Source organism: Corvus brachyrhynchos, unplaced genomic scaffold (genome assembly GCF_000691975.1).
Source record: "Corvus brachyrhynchos isolate BGI_N302 unplaced genomic scaffold, ASM69197v1 scaffold14, whole genome shotgun sequence".
NCBI classification, from domain to species: domain Eukaryota; kingdom Metazoa; phylum Chordata; class Aves; order Passeriformes; family Corvidae; genus Corvus; species Corvus brachyrhynchos.
The window spans coordinates 1,923,482-1,944,130 of record NW_008239110.1 but is presented as its reverse complement, the minus strand read 5'-3'; the positions used below and the strand labels follow the sequence as shown (position 1 = coordinate 1,944,130).

The following is a 20,649-nucleotide window of genomic DNA, read 5'->3' as shown; positions in this document are numbered from 1 at the left end:
CATGTTCAGAGTGACATACAAGGGACTGACTGGAGAACTTATGAAGCTGAAATCCAATGCTTTTTTCTTGTCATATTATTTTTAGTTTGGGTCAGTTGTTGAGGCTCACCACGTAGCAGCACAAGGACTTGCACAAGGGATATGGGAAAAAGAAGTAGTAATAGAAGGTTATGATAACTGCCTGATTTTATGGAAATGATATCTTGTGCCAGTTGGAGGGGGTTTTTTGTATCTATGCTTTCAAGAATATGACTTTTCCTTAGAATGTCTTTATATTTCATTTGGTCTGAGAAAAAATATTAGTAGTGCTCCCTTCCATGTACCTTAACAATTATTCACTGTCTAAACAGAAATGATAGTCCTACAAAGTGGAGCTGAACAAGTTGTTTAGGTTTTTGTGAATATATGCCCAGACATAGTCCCATATTAAATCTTTACTTTACTATGATGACTAGAGACTCAATAATGACTAAGCTACTGATGAGATGTGATTGCTGCTTACCCAGCAGATCAATACTGTCTCACTGACTCTTGATGTGGAGGGGTGTATCCTGATAGTATTCAAATATTCGATTATCTTGCTCTTAACTACAAACTCTCTGAAGCAGGGTCATTTTTTTATTCTATTAACCCTATAGCCAGCATGAATTCTGCAGGTATGAAGGTATGGAGGTATGGAGTTAAGCAGAAATATCTGCAAATTTTGCCCCATAAAAATTGTACAGAGGAGACGTGTCTCATCTTCTAGTTTTCTCACCTAGAAAACTGACCTTTTTCTTGTTTTTTTGAGTCTCTCATTTTACTTTTCTATCTTATCTATATGGAAGTACTGTTGCTTACTAGATATCATTGTCTAGTAATTCAGCTAACAGAAACTTCTAACAGTTAGGAATTCAGGCTGTTATTATCTTTGCCCTCTAATTTCTCTCAGCTATGTTTCTACACAAACACATACACAAATACACTCAGTTATTTCACTGATTAGTGGAATATTCTGTAAGAGTGATTGTTGCTCATCCATTACCTATTTTCTTTTTGTTTAAATTGCATCAAACATTTTTATTCAACTGACCGTGTCCAAAGGACATTCAAACAGTATGTTCTGCTGCTCAGGAAAAGGGGACACTTTTGTGGTGCTAGCAACATTCTGTGCCTTCATGCTAAAAACCAGAAATCACCATGTGACAGGAGGCTGGCCCCATAAATGTGTAGCCAGCTTTCAGCTGCAATGCACTACCTAACTGGTGCAGAAGACAATGACACATTTGGGGAAGCAACATTTCTAAATGCCAAACATACAGAGATGAGCCACTAAATCTTATGAATTATCCATGCAGAGCAGACAGAACATTTGTTTTCAAGGTCAAATGAGAAAGATCCCCTGACCTGTGTGGTAAACTACACGTTAATACATTTATCCATCTTTGGAATGTAAGGGACAAAGTCAACACAGAGAGAAATGAAGCAGTGGGGTAAGTCTGTCAAGCTACCAAAATCATTATGCCATCTGTTTTACTGGCATTTTTTATGTCTGTGCAGGGCATACTCAATGAAAAATAGATCTCTTATTCAAATTTGAGTTTCTTCCAAACTAGAGTGCAGTATCAAATATATTTACATTCTTTGGATAACTCTTAATTGATTTTGTTTTATGTACAGCTTTTTTCATATTCATTTAGTCACCTCAGTCACCTCATAGCTAAAGCAACAAAAAGTAAAATAAATGAATACTAAATTTCTTAAAGGGAAATTGCAGTAGTGTCCCTTAAATTCGTCTGCACTTTCCCCCAGCCTTCACCAGGCAGGATACTGAAAGCTGGCCTGATCCTATCACAACGGTGTGTTTTTAACGGTTGTCAACAGCAACATTTAAAGGATAACAATTCAGAAAAGAAGCAAGGTGGTCAATTGATTCCTTCTGAATACTTTGGACAAACAACACTCAAGTTTGGTTACTACCCTAATGGGCTGTTGAAACACAGCTCTTTGACGGCTCAAGAGAAAGCAGTGGTACCAGGGAGCAGCCTAGAGAATGAATACCGACTGAAAATGTCAAGTTTAAACTCTAATAGTGCAAAGTATCTCAAAAGTTAATGCAAATCCATCCTAAAGCCCTTTACATTAGTAGAATAGGGCAAAAAGGTCTTATTGGGACTCAGAGAATCAGTTTCTCTTGCTTTATTCTTGCCTTGCCAGGAAGAATAAATGACTTGGCTCCTTTACAGGGCACTGTCCCTGCCTTGCATTTCATCAGCCCCACCATAGGAAAGTCTGAATTTCTGGCTATTCCCACTAGCCATTTTTCTCCCTCCTGCAGTCCCAGTGTGAGAGGCAAATTCACCTTTTCCATTCCTCCCACTACAGTATGTCAAAATCTGAGCTCTGGAGGGCCATGCACTCCTGTTAGAGGACTCTGCCCAGCAATACAAAGTTTATGACATGGTACATGCAATGTAGCAGTCTATGTACATTACAGTTTTTCTTAATCACTGGGATAGCATTAGATAAAAATAATTTTGAACATTTGCATCTCTGATGACTGTAGAGTGGTAGGATCTTGCAACAAATATTTCAGAGTATTCATCACTGTGCTTTTTGATATCTCTAAACAGGCAGTTAGTTTAATTTCTTATATATCCATGTCATTTTTCTTTCATATTAATATTCCCATATGACAAGTACATTACTTCAAACTGCTGAATTGATTTTCAAGAGGAATCTTAGTTTACATAAATTGTCACATTTCACAAAATTAAAAAAAAAAAAAAAAAAGAAAGCCAGATTAAGTTCCATCTCTTGTAAGGAGCATTGAGAAGTATACTAAAGTAGGAAAAAAATTATAAGCTAGCAGAACCACTCATATTGTTTTTAAAAGCAGATGTGAAAAGATAGTCACTAAAAAGACTGATCAAGAAAAAAAATCCAACCGCTTAATATATTTTCTCCTCTGGATGGTTCAAGTTTAGAAATTGAGCACACCCTTTAGAGAAACTGAAACGAAGATAACTGCACTTGTTTTACCACAGGTACAGCATCTCTAGAACCAGTGAAAGATGTCAGTGGTGTGTCTGTCATAGAGATGTTTTCATTCTGGAGACACACATCAGAGAGAGAGCAGCACAAAGCACAATATTACTGATCAAAATTTGTCTACACCCGGGTATCTACTGAGTGTTTTAGATATATTCAGCACTTTATTGCTGCCTGCAACCAGACTCCACTCATACAAGGGGTTCTGACCCTGTTCATTCTGTGATATGACTGCAGTAAAAGATTTCCTATTTGTTTCCTATATTGTCCTAGCTGAATCTCCACTACTGTTTTCTTCATTGTGAAATCAATCTTTGTTTTGTTTTGCCATTAAATATTGAGTTTCTCCCTTCCCTTCCCTTCCCTTCCCTTCCCTTCCCTTCCCTTCCCTTCCCTTCCCTTCCCTTCCCCCATTTCCTTCAGTTGCCACTGTCCTAACTGCAGTAAAGTATGTATTTCACGTTAATGAAGAAATGAATACAGAAAAATCCTAATATTTCAACACTTACCTATAACTCTGAGATATCACCACATGATTGTACTATACAATGTGCCCATGCCCTATAAAGCAGTCCAGTTGCTCTTTATTGTGTGGTTCAGCTCTCTTATCTGTTGTGTTTTGTTCAGTCTGATATGATAGTGCAGAATAATAAGAGCATTAAAATTGCATGATTGCAGCATTGGAAAAATACCACTGCTGTTGGTCAGGTACTAATGAAAAATGAATGCAATTCCTCACCAAATTTGGACAGCCGTTTTAAAAGCAGTCATCTAAAACCAGGCAGTGTTTAGAAATGCATGACTACAGTGTTTACCCATGAAGAAAACAGTGTTTCTTTATAATTCTAAAGAACCACATGTCTCCTTTAGTAGATCATACCAGTTTCTTTCGTGGAGGCTAGCAAGGGTCATTAAACACCAATGGGTCTCTGAGTCCTTCTTCAGAGTCAATGACATTGTAGGCTTCACCAGGGATCTCATTTTACTTCTGTACAAGATCTTCAGGGCAAGGGAGGCAAATGAACTATGAAAAACATAATCACTGCTTTTACTGTTGCTTTTTTTCATCATAAAATTTCCATTTATTTAAATTCCATTAAAAAACACATTTGCCTCCTGAAAGCATAAATATATACTTTTGTCATAATTTTTCATTTTATAAAAGAGTTTCATCATTCTTTTGGGGAAAAAAATAAAAATTCTCCATAATAAATATTATGCAAAGTTTTTATACAAACTTTGGGACAAAGCAAGTGATTAACAAAGTAAATTCCTCTAGAACAGTTTCTCAGAGGTGACAGGAAAATATTTCTCAAGCACCTGAGGGGATTAGAAGTCTCACATTCCTTTTCAGAAGTGACTTGAGCACCAAGGTTCAGCTTTTCAAAAGTACTGGAGCCTTTAACTCACATTTTAATTTAAGAGAGTTAGACACTCAAAACCTATGAGGATCTAGAATTCAGGATGAAAAGCCTCACTGAAAGTCAAGGGGATTTGAGTTATCAAAGGCCAGATTTTTTAAAAAGTATTTGAGGAACTTAGAGGCAGAGATAGGTGCCTGGCTGATTTTTTTTCAAAGTAGAGTGAAGAAGGGTTAAGTCCCTAACACTCACTGAGATTAGTGTGTTCTTAGAAAGTGCTAAGTACACCTTTGGATCTAAATACCTTTGAAAAAAGTTTCCTTGAACTGGTTTTGAAAGTGGTTTTATCATCTGAATGCAATGATTTATCCTATGCTTAATTCTTGACCTCCCAAAGATTGCCATAGATGTCCTTTACACAGCTAATTTTGTGTCATAATCTTGATGGAAATGGACCGAATTAGAAAACAAAATCTATTTGAACAAAATTTAGTTGGCATTTGGATCCAGAAATTCATAAATTTTGAGAGCTGAAAATAGCAGACAGTTCTGCTCCACTGTGATCATACTTGGAAGAGCTCTGTTAGACCCTGAGCATGTTCAGCTTCAAGAATTCACCCTGTATATGCTAAGCAGCCCACAGCACCAGCACATCTCTATGAAGTCATACTGTTAACAGTGCCAGAGTCTGACAATATGAATGACTAACTTGCTTTCACTATGTTTGCCACAGCTGGGAAGAAGATGAGGGGTACAACGTACAAGGAATTTCAACACAATGCAAATCTGGCAAGATGCAGTTTCAGATTTTGATTTCTGAGGAAGCAAAATTTCTTTCTGGTTGCATTATAACATGATTATCTGCAGCTCTATTTTTTAGCCCCTACCAATTTAGTTCTTGCTTTTATAATTTACTCATAAAATAATCTAAATATAAACTTCCCTGTAACAGGTCTCAGTATTCAGCCTTTAAAATGAATCCACTCTTTAGTACTGAAAACGTTAGTTCCTTTCTGAGTCATGTTTGATTTTTTTTCCTGTACTGACTGGCTTCTGAACACAGTGCCTGATGGTAAGCTTTGTCAAGAGATGCTGAGATATAAAGAACAACAGGTTACCTCATAATCTCTTCATGTTAATGCTTGTTCTGGAGAGCACCTGCTGTCTTTAAAAGGGATTTGAGTGACCCAAGATTAAGAAGTCTCCCTACAACAATTACTGTTCTTATCACTGAAGAATACTCATACCAATGTGACATCTTCCTGATGGTTTCAAATTCACAGACTGAGGGAGAGATAAGAGTCAAAGAACCATACAGTGTGCAATTATAAGAAGACATCAAACCAGTCCAGTACAATTCCATTTTGGAGAAGAGTAACGCTATTAAACTAATTGATTTCTGCCTGAAAAGTAACTATTAGGAAAAAACACCCTCTGATTTCATTTAAAGAAATTTTAAAATGCAGTGGTGCCTAAAGTATTTCTAATCCCCTTTCTAGATCATTCTTATTGGGCAAATAGCATAAGGGGTACAGGGGCACTAAAGGGATCACACAACCTAACATCAGCAGTGATTCAGAGAAGACATTAAATCTTGAGAGTACCACAGACTATTCCTTGCTACCTCTTTGGTTTAAAAGATACAAAAGACTAGACTTCTGTTCTTCTGGAGTCAAGTTTGTGATATAAATAAAGGATTCGCTGCCATGACACACATAATAGTATGTCCCTTACTCCTCAAAACATTTTTCTAAGCCTGTTTAACCATTGAGCTCCTATCACCATTGCTTGCATTGACAGTATTTGTTAAAGCTGGTTCTTTGAATTAATGTTGAAGGATGACATTTTCAAGAAGATAGTACCCATTGAATCCACCCATTTTTGCTTCTTTCCAATACTCTAGGCACAAAAACGGACATGAAATATAATTTAGTTTGTTCTCGTCTTCCTCTCTCAACTCAGAATCCTAGAGATGATGTCTTTAAGAAATAGAGAAAAATAAAATCAAACCTATATATCAAATAGTACTCTTTCACGCTAACTGAGAAAGTGAGCTTGCTGGGAATCCTCCTTTCTCCAGTCTGAGGCATGTTGAGGTCTCCAAATGATCAGTCTTCTAGGTTACAGCAGTAATGTCTACACCATCTAATTCCTTTACATATTATATGAAGCAAAATGGAATTGACCTAATTTTATTTCCAAGTAAAGAAAAAACAACTAGTGAAACTCACAGACTGGTTAGAAATAGAAATTAATTACTTCAAATCAGATGCAAATGATAGGTTTGCCAGAAGAAATGAGTAACACAAGGTAACATTGATAAAGGGTAATTGAAGATTGGCATCCTGGATGCTACATGACAGAAAGCCAAGATGGCAGTCTGGTACACCTGAAGAAAGTTTTGGCTGTCCCAAGTCGAGAAAGCAAAATTATCTGACATCAATTTACTTTTGCTTGGCTCTGTTTAGGATACTTTCACTGGAAGAGAATACAGTTCGCTGCTAATAAGCTCTCTATTTAAAAATGCATTAGAATATTTTCCATTTTGTGCTAATAATGAAACTTGAAGGATAATCTCAATATAACTTCAGAGTACATTATGCACAGGTGTCTTCCTGACTGTAGAACACCTGAAATCCATTGATTATATCCACAGTGGTAAGAAAAAAAGCACAAACAGCAACCAAATTAATTAGCAAGCTGCAGCATGCTGCCATATCAAGGATGGCTAAACATTATCTTTATTGGGGGTCTATGCATCTACCATGTCAATGAATATTATGTTCGCAGCACTGCAGAAATTTTGTCAGCTACACTGAATTCCCCAGTGATATATGGGTGATCTACTGAAACAGACAGAGACAAGAAGGTAGAGTTCTGTTGGTCTGGATTGGACACAGAAATCCAGACTCTTCCAGTGATCCACAGATCAGTTATTATAAAACAAACCCCACTGGCTCCTTCACAGCTTGCTCAGCTGTTTTGCCACTATGTAGTTAAGAAGCCTTTAATCTTCAGGCTGACATAGGCGCAATGAGTCTACAGACTAAAATTTCATACACAATTTGGCTGAAAGCTAATTACTGCCTGTTATTCTAGCTGCTTTCCTCCAAGTAGAAGAGTGTGGGGACAAAATCAAATGCACTGCTTTTACTGCCTCATGCTTTGTGCTATGAACTGCAACTCTGAAAATATTAGTACAAAAATAAAGCTATTTCTATGTTTCAAGAGTATAAAAAGGTTGTTAGATAGTCATAAAATGCTGCTGGTCAAGATATATCCCTCAACATATATGCTTAATTTACTCCAGATTAAAATTCTGTTCTCCAGATTCCAGCTGAGGACATATTTTTACAATTGTTTCCAGTGAAATATGCATTTTCAGACCTAAGCAACAGTTCTTAAAATGGAGCTTTGTGATACTGAAAATGAGTCCACTAGAGGCAATTAACACACAAATCTTCATGCCCTTGTGTGTAACTCTTGAACTCCAGTGGGACTGTCCAGACTGTGCAAGGTGAGTAACATGAATCAGCCTTTTCAGGATCAGGGACTTCAGTGTAACATCACTAATACCATCACAATATACTATTTAAAATTCAAACAAGCATAAACATTATTCTAAGTGAAAACTGTTGTTCATTAAGTATAATAGATCAAACAGAATGAAGCAAATATGACAAGGGAGCCAGAAAAAAACAGCAGTAAAATCAAAGCATGTGAGCATGTATATAGCATGGTTTACCAAAGGTAAGAGAAAATACAAATAAGCAAGGAGATAATGTGTTTCAAAATTCAATAACCATGGAGAAATGATGAATTAATAAGGAAAATTATATCTTCAAAAAGTAATATTTGTGATGTACAAGATATTTGAGCCAGATTCAAACATATTTTTTTTAAAAGGCAAATCACAGCTTTCAACAACGAAAAGCTTTTCCATAATCAGAGAGTGGTATAAGAAATGTTCTTAATGAAACAGTTGCACTGTCTTCTGTCACAATATCCTTTGATGACAAATTGTGCTTCAAAGTGAGAGCCAAGTCAGTTCAGATTCTTATTCTGAATTCCCCCTTAGGAATCCATACCTTTCTCTTTTTTCTGACTGTAGGTAGACCCTGAGCAGTTGGGAGCCCATGAACAAAGTCCACCCTTTCCAACTTCTTTCCCATGTAATACTCTTCTGGTTAATGTAGCTATTTATTGGACACTGATTTAAGTACTTCCATACATTTATTTATTTCAACTTGGAAAAGGACAACCATTTTGACACATATTTTTTCAAGTAAACAGTGTGTTTCTGCATTTCATATTCACCACCATTTCTTAAAAAAAAAAAAAAAAATTAAACTACAGCTTCTGCAGGAGATTTCATTTATTTCCAGATAATCCATTAACAGTACTTCCACACTGTACACTTGAAAAGTGTTTTGCATCTGTATGCTATTTCCTCCCCAGTTTTGGTTCTCACTCTGAGTAAATCAACTGAACTCAATCCAAACAATTTTCTAAAGGATGTTGAATTATCAAATAAACTCCTTTATGCATTATAGGAAACTTATCCTATGAGAGCCTCCTTTACAATCAGCCTCACCCTTTCCAATCTTAAAAAATATCTTTGGAATCAAATTTGCAGTTATGTGAGTTGTGTATACTTTTGATATTCAACTAGTAACAGTTTGTGATGCCTATCTCGCTATAAGTTTTTAGGTAACTTAGAAATTTCAGAAAGGTCAGATTCACTAGAAAGCAAGCAGAGAAGAAGACAAGAACATAATCATGCTGCTCTATAAGTCCATTGTGTGGCTATATCATTAAAGTAATCTGCAGTTCTCACTGCCTTGTCTCAGGAAGAGCATGAGTGATGGTATTTCCAGACTGAGAAGCCACTACATCCTGAGCACTATTTCTGAGCCAGGGTCACTTTGGAATAGCTCTGATTTTCAGAGCAGAATGCCAGAGTGCTGGCAGAGACTCACTGTTGAGCTACCAGAACCCTTGGTCTGACCCAGCACAGGAGCTCCGGTGTGTTTTAATAAGGAAGCTGGTCTCCAGAAATGACCAGAATAAACTTCCTATTCATTTATCACATTGTATCCTCACATGCATTCAGCTTTATTTTTGAGGCAGTGGCCAGCCATGGCTGACTAAATTATACCAGGGCTAAGAACACTGTAAATCAGGTGGGAAACTTTAATGCCACCCTTGGCCACAATGACCATCAATCCTTTATCCCTGTTAGTCACAACTGGAATCCAGCCCAAATGTCTGCAGTCTTAAGCAAGATACCATCTCTGATGGCCGCTTTCCCTCAGACTTAGACTAGTCCAGTTTAAAAGAGCTCTCCTCCCCCACAACCCATGGAGGTGAGAAAAAACAGGGAGAAATAGGATGTTTTCCATAAAAGATAATTTATATGCAAAAAAACTGTGCTCCTGCTACAACCAGCAGTCTACAGTAGAATATTTTTAGGATACAGTTAATTCTGGCTTAGTTCCACAAAATGAACGGTAGAGCTGCCTCAATTTAATTACCACCCCATGAAGAAATCTGACAGCCCCAATGCAGTGCTTAGTAAGCATTTTACCTCAGACAGCTTGAAGATGTATTGTAGAACTGAAATTACAATACATACCATGACTTGTTCTGTCATCCTACTTTGGGAATGCAGCGTGCATGTCTCTATAATGAGCTGCCTGATATTCACCCACTTCACCTGTAGCAAACAGGAGTAAAACATAAGTAACCATAAGCTGGCATATTAGTTGAATGCAACCTAAGATATTCATTTTTGGCAGAAGGTTTCAGATTATTCTAACTAGCCAGACAAGTTTAATACATAATTTACTGATATTTACATTTTGAAAACATTTTGATATTTCTAAATTATTAACCATTACAATCTGGGGGATAAAAATCAAACCAAAACCAAACAACACATAAACTCTGTTCTCTCCTTCTCCTTCTTACATTTCTGTTTACAAAATTCCTGGAAAGCATTTTAGGGATATAATTGCTACTATGTCTAGCACATGATAAAATATGTATAACTTGAACATATATATGCTTCCTATTAAGAAAATTAACTCCTCAAGAAAAACTTTTCTCTGCTACAATCAAAAACCAAAGAAGAAAAACAATATATTAAAAACAAAAAGTAATGAGACACTTTATAAAGCTTACACTAATGCTGTTCTGCCTTATTTTGTAAATAAAAGTATTTATGCTTAAAAGTATATGCTAGTCTGCACTTCTGTGAGTATAATGAAATTGTGTACCTTTATTAAAAACCCAAACAAGTCATCTAGCTTGTTTCCAGCAGAAGAAAGATTGAAATTTATTTATTCATATGAAGTCATACAGAGAAAATTGAGAAGCTTTATTTTCTTTTTAATTATGCCATTACAGCAGAATTGGACTTTGTCACCCTTCCTCTGGCTAAGCAATTTTTAGGAAGTGTGTGGAAAAGCAGTTAAGCCCAGGCTAAACGTTAAAACACCCACCTAGAGGAACTATTCATATTTATAAGAAGGCCCACTTACAGTACCCAAAAAATCAATCAGTTTTCATTGAATTAATCGGTGACTTAATGCCACTGTGAGTTAAGTGTCATAGTGAATAATGCTAAATGCTGTCTCAGAAGCCAGGTATGTGGAAAAGAACTGAGATGATTCTTCTGTTTCCCTTTTGGATTCTAAGAAAAAGTCATTGCAATAAACACAGGTAGAAAACGAAGTTTCCAATTATATTAGAACCCTTGGATTCCAGATCAGACAAGTATGACATTCTACAGTACCAGTAATACAATCAGTGCTTATGAGTTTAGGAAATTATTTGGAACAGAATTTAAAATTTAGGATTTAAATGTCTTTATAAGCAGCAAAATACCAACAATTTGTGATATGATATGCTCATTTATGCTCGGCCTTCCTTTTTCTGTTTACTGCACCTATGTTTAAGCCAGCACTCCTTTCCTTGTGATGGCCTCTGAACAAGGGATCAGATACTAAAAATTGTGCAGGTCATATATCTTAAAAAACTTTTGGCATTGCATACTTAGCTGTTTCTGAAGACCAACCCCTCTCTAAGACAGCTCAAGGTAAGAAACTAAAAGCCAAAAGGTCAAGAATCCTAAAATGTGGAACTGAAACAAGACAAGCTAGATTACACAAAAAAAATCTGATACATAAAGGTAAGAATATAAGATGGTCCAATCCATAGATTTAAAAGTTCAAATACACTTGAGAAAACCACTTGCTATACAATTTCTTTTTAATTTTTAAAAATAAGTGGGAACATCTGCCAGAAAAAATATAGTTTTGATTTTCCAAATGTTGGCACCCTTACAAACCCTGTGTACAACTAATTGGATTTGTATCTTACTCATTATTTTGAGTATCTTACTCATTTTGAGTATGAACTATTTTTCAAACTTTATTTTCTTTCTCTTACACAATACATCACCCTTTAAAAAATAGAAACGTTCCATCACCTTTCTTCAGGCTTACAGGGCTACAGAAAACCGAAGTACCTCAGGATTTCGAAAGCACTTCCCAGTCACTATTATTTGAAAGCAAGAGTTTTAACTCTCAAAGAGGCATGATGTCCAAAAAGAAACAATACTCTGAACAAAGATGAAAAATTGTAGATTACTTTCACAGGCTCTTATTCTACAATGGAGAAAATATCCACATTCTAGCCAGGCTTCTTTGAAAAGAATATTTTCCTTTTATACAGAGATAAAAAGCAAAGCTTTCAGGTCAGAGGCTATAGGGGAAAAGAGCTAATGTCTGCCCTGCTTTGATGTTACAAGTAGTGCCTTGTTACAGAAGTGTATTAGAGCTACCAGTAAACTGAGCCAGCAGTTTAATAACCAGTATGGGTGGCACATGGACTATTCATGTGCAAGCAGTCATGTGCATTACCAACAACACACAGACCTTTATTTTAACATGTTTACATTACTTTAAAATATAGCATAGCTAAAAGGTAATTTTTGATTTACAGATTGCGTAGGAAGACTTATAAGTGTATCTGTAACATCGATAGCCAGCAATCTGGGATTAAGGGTTCCTCTCTGGGTAACATGTAACACATACAAAGGGGTTTGTACTGGTGTGGAATATCTGGGAACAGCACATTTCAGTCTGTGAGTACTCAACACAACAGTGATGATTAACAGTATTTGGTGTCTCACTTGCTTTTGAAGCTGAAGGACTGGAGGTTGGAGGAACGAGCCCAAAACAACATGGTCTGGTGCACTTGTCTTTCACAGATTCCTGGGAGCTGAAGGACCAAATACACCAGTTTGTATTGGTCCTAAAGCACCAATGCCTCTAATGGACCAATTTACCAATTAGCTCACCTTTTGGAACAGTATATCTCAAAATTAAGAATATGCTAGAAGGACATCAGTAAATATTACCCTTAAAAAGCAATCAAAAATATTAATTAAACTTTTGGTGTCATGTAGCACCAAGCTGTATAACAGTAAAAAATACCCTTAGGGAAAAAAATTGAATTATTTTGGACTTAATTTTTTTTTTGTACCCACGTAAATTGAAACTTGGTAGGAGTACTAATCTTCAAATTAGCAAAAATAATGTTTATTCTCTTAAGTATTTGATATCCTCCAGCAGCCCACTACATACAAAATTTCTGATTAAGTTTTCTATAATTTGGAAAATTATGTTTGTTTGGATATTATTAGTGAAATACTAATTGCCAAGTGAGACTATTGATTATGCAAGTATGAAAATTACATTATTACTATCTAATAGTAATATTATATACATATATACAGCTATAGCTGTAGCTCGAGCATTGTTTAGTAGACAGAGGGATTGTTCACCAAAATCTCTCAAAAATCTCAAGTAATCAGAAAGCTGAAACATAAAGACTCTACATTTGAAACACAGGTAGATAAACCCTGGCAACTTTTCTTGTGCATAGAGGAACTTCTGTAACAGCTCTAGATTTCAGCCAGAAGTGAGCCACTGCAAGAAGGATAACAGGGGTTTGTCAATCACTTTCAGTAGGGAGTTTCTGCAGAAAAAATGGAAAGGATTCAAAAGAAATGGAAAACCAGCAGAAATACTGGGAATGGGAAAATGAGAAGGAACATGAGTTCAGGGGAAAGCCAAGAACAAGGAAATAAAAAAGGCTAGATATATGAGGAGCATGGATAAAGAAAGAAAACTGCAAGAAATAAAAAATGGGGAACCTTAAACAGAGAGGAACAAGGGAAATACCAGTTTCACTAAATGTTTCCTGGTACAGCAGCAAAGAAACAAATCACTCTCCCTATGGGTTCTGGTACCTGCCACAAAAAGTCCAGGAGGAGTTTTTGAGTCTGATTATTCTTAACAGATTTCCAAATTACATTTTTAGCTTTCTAAGCTTTATTTATAAATATATTTAGGATGAATGGTTCACTGGAAACATTGGAGAGCACAATGTCCTAAATAACTGCAGCTTTTCTAGACTTGGTCTCCACATAGGTAAGATAGGTTTTAACTGATGATATTGGCTTCTGAATGCTATGAAATCACCCTGTCCCTCTGCTGGAAGCTACACCTCCAAAAGCACAAGTGTCTGAAGGGAGCTCATCTTCTGGTCCCTCCCTCTGTAAACCTGCTGTGCCTTCTGAGGCCATATAAACTCTTCACCACATAGACATAAGCATGTGCTGTATGGAAAAGAGGTGCAGCAGAAAAGGCTCACAAGCCCCACCACAATACCATCAGGAGCAGAGAGTTGTAAACCAGAATCCAAACCCACAGCAGCTGTATTCATCTCCTGAGGTGCCTCAGAGCTCTTAACAAGGACAACAAAAAATGCGGACCTATTCTTTCAGTGACACACAAAGATTACATTTTGTTTCTCTCAAATGACTGGAAGTGCCGATGTTGTGATGGGCCATGTCTCTTTTTCTGTTTCAACATCTGTTTTGGAAATCTCCAGATTTTCCAGAGGTTATAGGCTACCTCCTTACTAACACAATTGTGAAACACTTAAAAAATTCTCTGCTCTGATCTGCCAGTTTTTCATCCTGCCTGCACACCAATTTCTGCCCTACTGCTGAAGTATCTGCAATGGCTGGTGGGTTCCCCAATCCCTTTCTCTTTTCGTATGTTAGCATAACTCTACTCCATCTAGATCAGAATGCTTTTTAAATTAATTTTCTCCTCTTTCTTTTGGAGAGCTCCCATTCTAGCTCCCATAGCAGGTCCAGAAGGAGCAGGTGAGGGTTTCCAGATGGGAAGTAAGCAGGGTGATTTTTGCGTGCAACCCATAGCAATGCAGGGTGCAGTCAGGGATCCCCAGCAGGCTGGCGTGCTTCCTCCCCCAGAAAACTTCTTTTTTGCCCTTGTTTTTTCTGCAATAATGAGTCACTGGGAACAAAGACCATCCAGTGCATGTGTTTGGGGAAAAGAAAAAACCAAACAAATGAAAAATCTCTACTGCTAACAAGAAATAGTGATGACACTTTTCTTTACAAAGCTATGTGACTTATAAACAATATGTGACTGCCACGTGCTAAAAAGGAACGAGGTCTCTAGTGAGAAAGAAACTGTTATTCTTAAAAGACAAAGTCAGGAGATACAAAAGGGCATACATCATTTCCCTCTGAAATTGTATGATAAAATGACAGCAAAAATCAGCTTAGAAGCAACATGTGAACTAGCCTTCTGTGCCTCCTGCTCTCTTCCTTCCAAGACTAAATGGATCTGTGTCTCTCTTTTGTCACATTGTTGTAACTTTCATTCAGTCTCCCCACTTCACCTTGACCGCATCTGAACAGTGACAATATGTTTCTTGTTCTTCACACTTTTCCCAGCAAGGATCACTGACAGCCTCTTACTTTGTATTTTCTCGGCTTTTCAGGCAGGGATTTTTTTTCTTCTTTTTCCCCAGCCATCATCATTGCTACTTGGAGAGAATTTGGTTCAATTTCCATTTTAAACATGAAATGTTTGAATTAGCTCATAATGTCTCCCAGCTTGCAGAGGAAGGAGCTGGTCTTTAAAAAAGAAAAAAAAAAAGTTTCATTTTTTGCAAAATAAAAAATGAAAATCTGCAGAATAATCTTAAATCTCATTTTATATTGCACATAGAACTTCAAAATAATGAGAGCTCTTCAATTTGGAAATGATTGGGGTTCTAGACATATGAATCAGAGAGAGCTGTAAAATTATTAGAACACAGCAACTTCTTTCGTAAGCACTTCAATTCAGAGGTGATCAAAGATTCTGGACTTGCAGAGCAATTTCCTTGGCATTTGCAGGAAAGCCTCACTCTTTCAAACTGAAGCACACTTAACACTATGAAGAACTTCAATAATTTTAAATTGACATGTACTATACATGCCTAGAAATCCAATTTAGGTTTTAAATAAAAACACTGTAACTTCAGAAGTATGCAGAGCCCACCCACAACAGAACAGCATTCTAGCCTTTCCAATTCAGCCTAGCTGTTATTTCTCCCATGCTAGGTTTTCTGGCATGAGGAGCTGCTGAAACATTAAAGGTGAGTGGGATTTTTTTTCTTTTTATCCCTACCTTCTGGTTATCTACTAGTATTTTCCTAAACTCAGTAAGTGTCTGGACCACCTTAGTTTGCAAGCTGATTTGCACAGCGTGAATGGTAGTTTTAAATACTTTTTAAATATTTTAAATTAAAAACAGAAGACAGTGTTTAAGCCAAATCAAAGATGTAATATGTTCCCAACCAAAACTTAAATTATGATGAGTTTAAGTTTGAAAATTTTACATATATATATATATATATAATAATAATAAATTTAGCTGAGCTGAGGCTTGCAAATAGCTTAGGTTTGCAAATAGCTGCTCTTAAGGGAAACAGAGTACACTGAGTTCTGAAACAATACTGATAGAACAGGAGAATAAAATTAAGTCTAAATTTTAAAAATACATCTCAACTACACAGGAAAAAAAATTCATGGAAAGTCCCCTGAGCAAGACAGGTCTGTGTCAGCAGATCTTTTGCTTCCATGCAAGTTGTCCTGCTATGTAAAACAGACTCCTGTCACCAGCCAACCTGTGATGCCTCTCAGTTTTGCATAGAATGCAACCACCTTTCCAATCACACTGGCCAAACCAGAAACCCTTCCTGTAGCCCAAAAGGTGAAACTCAAGGGTTTTGCCTTATTGACACAGAGGCAGGATGGTGTGAGACATATATGAGGCAGCCAGTGATATTTCAGATAGGATGAGGTTTCAAGATTCAGTTCTGCAAGTATTCTATTCAGTTCTAACCAGGTGCTAGAAAGACATTAACACAAGTTTGAATAGGCCTTGATAATGCTGGGGACAACTGGTGCACCAGAAACAATTAGGTGGAGGGAATCGATCAGATTAGGTAACCCCAAATGTCTCCCTCAGGCTTTAAAACCATACAGAAGTTGTTTTGTTTCATGCAGGTGATGCAGTGGTGGATGGAAAAGCCCCAGACAGCAAAATCAACTTTTGTCACAAATGGATAAGACTTTCTGCCATTATTTTAGATTTTACCACCTGTAAGTAGCTTCTCCAATGTAAAGCATGCTAAAGTACTTTTATTTGGGAAAGAACTTCTGGAAGTCATCTGGTTCAACCCCTAATTCAGCAGAGAACCAGCACAGATCAGGTTGCTCAGGATTTTGTACAGTCAAGATTTGAATATCTCCAAGGATGTAGTTTTATAAATCACTAATACTTCTTCATGTTTTCATCTTTGAAACTACAGCATCCTAAAATTAGGAAATTTTAAATTTTCTGCCTGAGACATTGATAGTCAGGCCTGTTTCTAAAGACAGAACAATTCTATGAAATATTAATGTGGTATAAACCAATGCAGGTGCTCTTGAATGTTTTTAGTTCTACTGGAGTTCATGTGATCCTTGATAAGAATTCTGTTCTGTTCACCATGGGTTATAGCTTAGCCTCAAGACTTAGTGGATGTGTGACTTAGTGTGAATTTAGTGGAGACTATGATGTCTATAAACCCTTACAAAATCTCACACAAAACAAAAGGTATTAGTAGGTTTCTATCTTGAACTATGCCAGGCTCAGTGTCAGACAGCAAAAGTGCTTACAAATATCCATCACAATGTTCTCAGGCTTATAAAATTAATTTAGCCCCTTGTGGTGCAGACTGACAGGAGCTAGTAGTGAATGCATTCTAAAGAATGCACCCTCTTTTCTCAAAAATAGAAAAGAACACTAACCCTCTCCAGAATCCTTTAAATAATGAAACCTGAAGTATCTGTAACTGGACAAATGTGTGACAAAGGTTGAGGACCAAACCAGAACCGTCAGACACAAAGTTGTATGCTTTACATGCATCTTAATTATTTTCTACTATATTTGACTTTCCTTTTCTACATTTGCTCTGCGTGAAGTTTGAAAGCAAACTTGTTCTGGAAATGGTAGGAGAACTGTAGTCATGGCTTCAAATGGGAAACTATCTACATGTTCACTATTAAATGTAGATGCAGTCAGAAAAAGATGAGACAATAAACAAATATTTTCCAATGCATAAATTCTTCATAATTTTAACTGCAGTCTTAAAGTACATTTAAACATATTTATGTATATCATTTATTTCAGGAAAAAAACTTTTTTAGCTTACATTAGCATTTAATTTTGATGCTTATCTATTGAAATAAACTATATGGGAGAAAAATGTGGTCCTACCTTCCATGAAGCTGTCATTTGGCACTGTTCTGTAAGACAAGGCTGTTCAAATAAAAGAGAAAAGTAGTTAATGTTAATACAACTATTTTCTGTAGTGTGGTGAGATGACTCCTATAATCTTTGAGCCAAAATCTCAAAATGTTCATGACAGGACAAAAATCTAGAACTCTTAATCTGTAGATAATATTTCAGCTTCTCTCAGTATTGTTGTGCTTTGAGCAGTTTAATCTAGCAATTAAGAATTCCCTTTATGCACACAGAAACTATCTGAAATTAGCAGCCTTCAGCCTTTCCAGAAGCCTCGGGCCAGGAGGAGAAAAAGGTAAATAATGTCAGAAAAAGTGTCTTAGCTCAATAAGCTCTACTAATAACTTCATAAATTTCCCTTTAGGATTCACCTCAACCTCTTAATATGTTTTAAAAACCAACCTGCCTAATGTCCTAAAGTTTAAAAGCATGGTAACATATGTTTTTAAATACCATTTTTCAATACTAATTTGAGAAGATTTTGAACTAAGAAGAATGGTTTTCCAAGTCAAAACCAGTAGCTCTCATTTGGTTTTGCTGTAGTTTTTTCCAAAAAAAAGCACTCATTTTTTGTTGTGTCCATGCTTGAGACAGAGAAAAAAAAATGAAAAATGTCTTAAAAGATTGAAAAAAACTAAAATAAGGCTGCAGATTTTCACAATGAATTCATTAGATGAGTTGTCCCTCCCATAAACAAATAGCCCTTAAGACATGAGCAATGAAAATTGTTTTCTATTCTAAGCGGAGTAAGTGTTCCCCTCTTTACCACATCCACCTATAAGACAACCACCCAATTTTGAGAAATAAAGAGATTGTGGTCTGGTAGGACCATCTCGAAAGAACAATTCAGAATGGGAGATGAACTGAAAAGGGTTTTCCACATATCCCCTCGGTGCAGAGGCTGTTGAATGCTTCCTCCACTCTCATCTACCAGAGCTACATCAGAAAACTGCTGCCAGTGGGAGTATCCCCCACTGCATAAAGGCATCAGCATAAACCAAGGCTTAGTGTGCTGAGTCTTTGTGCTTTTTTAAGGACTAAATTCCTCTTGAGTGTAGAATAATTAGAATAATTCTCCATTCATGACAGACTAAGAGAAATTACTTTAGATTTAAAAGAATCCAGTTTTGTTGAATCTGGTCTTGGTATATGTTTGCACAACTTAGTCCAAGTTGAAGGATCTTAAACTATTAAAAAAATGTATATTTCTCCTTTCTAGTAGATGATTCACTCAAAGAAGTTACTAAATTGGATGATACACTGGATACTAAATGGTGTGATGGGCATTGTAAAGTCACTCAAGTTTTCAGCACATGATCTTAAGGCACTCTGGGATCTTGAAGGGTGTATGTAGTGTTGCCATTTGACTTAATTTTTTCCTCCACCAGACCCTCCACCTTGTGCAAATGTAGAAAGAAACATTCCAGGGATGGGAAAAAAGTACAGAAGACCTTGAGTGCAGAAATGCCTGATGCTGCTCTCTGGACTGATGGGCAATGTGAGGTCAGCACTAACCAGTACAGCAGCTCGTTAACTTGCATGGTGGTGGGGAGCATGGGCAGCCAGGAGCCCTCTCTGCTACACCAACAGCTCCTGCGACCACACGGGCACACTCAAATTGTGGGAACTAATCCAAGGCAAGCAGCACTCCTTTCTGGCTGGTTTTGCAGGTCATCATAGACCCATGAACAAACCCAAGAAGAACCCCGAGTTTGTGACTTTTCTGCTGCAACCAGCAGACCCCCACAGCAAGAGAGATAAGGAGTGAGAAATGCTGGAGGGAGTTGCTCCAGAGACATGAGCTGAGGGCATTCGAAATTCTTCCAATCATTCTTGTAAGAGAGGCAGCAGAACAATTTTGAGCAAGTTTCACCAAGTCAGTAACACATTTCAAAAAACATTTAATTTTCTCTCTGATGAAATGAGCAATAAAACTTTAAGGTCCACATTAAACGTGGGTTTTTGTCTGGTAGATTTTTTTTTTCATTCGGATCACTACAAGACACATGTAAAAACATGGAGGAGATGAGAAAACATGGAGGAGATGAGAACTTGGAAAGTGCATTTTCCAAGGGTCCCACTCCCTCTGCTATTGTGTTTCACTGCCCTTCTCTAATCACAGAATCATATAATCATAGAACCACGGAGTGGTTTGGTTTGGTTTGATTTGGAAGAGACCTTAAAGATCACCAACTTCTAAGCCCCCAGCCATGGGCAGAGACATCTTCTACTCAGACCAGGTTGCCCAGAGCTCCATCCAACCGGGACTGGAACACTTCCAGGCATAGGACATCCACAACTTCTCTGGCCAACGTGTTCGAATGTCTCCTCACCCTCACAGTAAATAATTTCTCCCTAATATTTAATCCAAATCCCTCTTTTTTCAGTTTAAAGCCATTACCCCTTGCCCTTACCACGTGCCCTCTCCAGCTCCCTTTTAGTTCCCTCCTTGTGTCCCCCCTTTAGGCACTGGAAGGTGCCATAAGGTCTCTCAGAGCCGAAGTCCCGGAGGCAGAGATGCGGCCCCCATTCCG

At 37.1% G+C, this 20,649-nt stretch overlaps 1 long non-coding RNA gene across 12 annotated transcripts in view; it reads right to left on the bottom strand.

Moving 5' to 3' along the window:
- LOC108448016 overlaps positions 1 to 20,649 on the bottom strand; it is a 207,921-nt gene that overhangs the window by 32,134 nt on the left and 155,138 nt on the right. For all 12 annotated transcript variants that reach the window (XR_001863779.1, XR_001863780.1, XR_001863783.1 and 9 more), the window contains 2 exons: positions 18,089 to 18,130; positions 10,027 to 10,107 (listed from right to left, as the gene is read on the bottom strand). This is a non-coding gene — a long non-coding RNA (uncharacterized LOC108448016). The remainder of the gene's footprint in view (positions 1 to 10,026; positions 10,108 to 18,088; positions 18,131 to 20,649) is intronic.